The sequence below is a fragment of the Xyrauchen texanus genome, chromosome 13 (genome assembly GCF_025860055.1).
Source record: "Xyrauchen texanus isolate HMW12.3.18 chromosome 13, RBS_HiC_50CHRs, whole genome shotgun sequence".
NCBI lineage: Eukaryota > Metazoa > Chordata > Actinopteri > Cypriniformes > Catostomidae > Xyrauchen > Xyrauchen texanus.
Genome location: NC_068288.1, coordinates 11532750 through 11536434, shown reverse-complemented (window position 1 = coordinate 11536434; position 3685 = coordinate 11532750). Strand labels below are relative to the sequence as shown.

Below are 3685 nucleotides of genomic sequence, written 5' to 3'. Positions count from 1 at the left end.
TAGCTTAAGAGTTAAAGTAATAAAAAAGTATCTAGATGAGAAAAGTAAAACAGCATGGAAAAAGACAATGGAATATTTTTTAAATAAATGTGGGAATTTTAATTTGGGAGATAATATTTTATGGATGAAAACTAAGAATTGGATGGTGAAAGGAATGCCAGATTTTTACAGAGAATTGATGAGTGCTTGGGGAAATTTTTAACTATTGTTAATTTTAATCCTCAAGGTAGAGAGAGCATTTTAAATCAGCCTTTGTTCTTAAACAGCGGCATTTTAAATCAGGGGAATGTGATTTTTTAAAGAAATGGTGGGATGTTGGGATCACAAGAGTTAGAGATATTTTATATGAATTTAAAGAGGGATTTTTACCATTACAGTATATAATAGATACAATGGAAGTGGCAAAAGAGGATTTTAATGAACAAGAACTACAAAATAAGTATGAAATAATGAAAGAAGCAATACCCAAAGAGTGGATAAAAAGAATAGAAGATATGGAGGAAGAGAACTTAGGGAAAGAAGTACATGTAAAGTTGGGAGAAAAACTATATGCTTTTAATGAATGTACTGTGAAAATGTTTTACTGTTTTTTTAGAGAGAGGGTTTTTAGGAAACCAAAAGCCAATGAGTACTGGGTACAGAAATACAAAGAACTAAAAGAAGAGGATATATGGAATAGCATGAAAGGTATAATGATAGACGCAAAATTGGAGAGTTTTGAATATTTAATCAGACACAGAGCAATTTTTACTGATGTTATTTTAAAAAAAATCCACATGGAACTAAGTGAAATATGTAAAGTTTGTAATGGGGAAGATGAAAGTTTTTTACACTTGTTTTTAAATTGTAGAGAACTGGAAGATTTTAAGGAAAAGGGTAAAAGATTGATTGAAATGTTGAGAGGGAATTAAATGAGAAGACTGTAGAATGGATCAGAGTGGTGATGTTTGGGATGGAAGAAAAGGGTAAAAACAAAAGTTTTATTAATCTGTGTGTGATGCTAATGAAAAGTGCAATATGGGAGAGAAGAATTGTAGCAAAAAAGGAAAAAATCATGTTGGATGTTTGGATTGTTTTTAAAAGGAAAACCGAATTGTATATTGAAGTATTGTTTGAGTATTTTAAATGTGAAAATAAGTTGGATGTTTTTTATGGTGTTTTTACCCCAAAAGTTTGTGGTGTTTTAAAGGATCTAATGTGGAAGTTGCCTGGAAGTGAAGGAGATTTTTAAATTATGTAAATGACATGTGATGTAGAAAGGTTGTGGAAGAAAATCTGTATCTTCTGTAGAAATCTGTATCTTCTGTATAAAATGTATATCTTTATTTCAATTTATTTTAATGTATTTTATTGAAATTTTCTAATAAAAAAAAAAAAAAAAAAGCGCGCCCGATCTCGGAAGCTAAGCAGGGTTGGGCCTGGTTAGCACTTGGATGGGAGACCGCCTGGGAATACCAGGTGCTGTAAGCTTTTGTTTCTCCTGGATTGGTTTAACTAATACACGTCCTCCTGCCACAGCTGACATTTTTTTTTTAATTTTATTCATTCATCCTTAGAAAATAGACACCCCCCGCCCCAATCTATTTCCTTCATTTTGCCTTCTCTGTGGCAAATGACAGCCTGGTCCTTTTTCTTGCCTCCTCCAGGGGGCAGTCCAGAGGCTGGTTTTATTTTTTGGCTGCCTCTTGACAGCAACACACAGAGAAGGAAAGTGCCAACAAAGTGCTTTGCTGCCGCAAAATGAGTTGCACATTTCCCATCGAACGTGTCCAGAGGACTTTCTTTGAGTGGGGAAGGGTTTGCGTTGGCCCAGTGGCTTCTTGCCGTGCGTGGCCCATTGCCCACGCTGAGTCCTCCCTCTTTTAGCAAGCAACGTGGCAGCTAAGGTACAGGTAAGCAGGAAAAGGTAGTGTGTCCAGCTCCAATGTAATTGAATGTGGAGACAGGAGGCACTTCACTTTGGTTGTTGTTTTGTTTAGTTTCTTTTTTTGTTTGAAATGTTTAGTTAGTTTAAAAGCCCATTTGTCAGGACAGGGTCTGTTTGTCCAATGTATGTTCTCCTTCTGAAACGACACACCAAGACATGTGTCAAGGAGGAAGGCCCAGGCAGTGGGCTTTCTTTAAATAGCCGTCTGTTCACTGCATCTTTCGCTTACGGCCATACCACCCTGAGCGCTCCCGATCTCGTCCTATCTTGGAAGCTAAGCAGGGTTGGGCCTGGATAGTACTTGGATGGGAGACCGCCTGGGAATACCAGGTGCTGTAAGCTTTTGCTTCTCCTGGATTGGTTTAACTAATACACGTCCTCCTGCCACAGCTGACATTTTTTTTTTTTATTCTTTTTTTTATTTTATTCATTCATCCTTAGTAAATAGACACCCCCGCTATCGATAGATAGCGTTCATTGGCGCACAGGACTCCTCTTGGGCCAATCAGCACCAATGTTTTGGAGCACAGTACGTTACCCGCCATGAAACTATGGAATTACGATTGTGTCAATAATAATGAATGTAACTTTATAAAACTGAACGTAACTTTTTCAGAAACTATCAAAAATATTCCATTACAAAAGAAGAAAAACACAATTAAAATGAAAAAAATGAACTCAGTCGCACGAATTTAACAGGCTCTTCAAATATGCTTCATTTTTTGTTAATGTTTTTCAAAGATTCGTTTTCGCAAATCGTGGATTCTGAATACATTGCCACAGATTTCGCTTACGCTTCGCAGTTTTTCGTTTGCTGTTTTGAGACAAACCTCTCGTGGGGGTGGGCTTAACAGTGATCTACTCTGATTGGATAGTGAGCTTTTGATGGACAGGTGCTCTCTGACCCGGATGTACAGACGTCACTCAGTGGCGCGCATATTAGAAAGCTCTCGCGGTGATTTGTAGTTATGCAATACGTCGTGCTTTGTTGTATTACTTACTAACAATATCTAAATAATATTTGACCTATAATTATATAATTTAATATTATATGAGACCTTCGATCGTCTAATAATCGTCTTCGATCAGTCTGTAAAGATGAGCTTTCAGGAGAGACATGGAGCGGCATCATCTTCCTCTTATTTATTTAAAAAAAAAAAATATATATATATATATATATATATATATATATATATATATATATATATATATATATATATATATATATACATATTTTTTAATGCAAAGAACAGGAACATACAAAAGAGAAAGCATACGTACATCACATAATATCAACCAAAACAATAAAGAAGACAAAAATAAATAGAAAAAATAATAATAATTTAAAAAAAAAGATAATAATAATAATGTATATAACAATAAAAGAAGAGGTAGGGCATTACATCACACAAAAATGTTCACATGAAGAGATCAAATGCAGTGCAGATTCTAACAGTCCTTATGGCTTTCTTATTAGTAGATACTGAAATCAAATTTAGATAATTTTCTATTTCTTTTAAGAAGACAGAGAAGATAGGTTTACAGTTTAAAAATGTGCATTTGTGAATATAGAATTTGCTTAAGAAAATAATTAAATTAATAACAAAACAGACATTTTCGTTTGTGGGGTCTGAATCAAAATACCCAAATATAATGTTTCTCATATGTATTGAGAAGCCTGGCAAAATCTTACACTTGATAAAGACATCAATTTCATTCCAGAGCTTCTGAGTGTAATGACACGACCAAAATAAATGA

At 34.7% G+C, this 3685-nt stretch overlaps 1 non-coding gene across 1 annotated transcript; it reads left to right on the top strand.

The window, feature by feature from the left end:
- The first annotated feature begins 2150 nt into the window (after positions 1-2150).
- On the top strand, positions 2151-2269 carry LOC127654509 (5S ribosomal RNA). Its single transcript, XR_007971947.1, has one exon. It is a non-coding gene; the product is annotated as a 5S ribosomal RNA (ribosomal RNA).
- The last annotated feature ends 1416 nt before the right edge of the window (positions 2270-3685 follow it).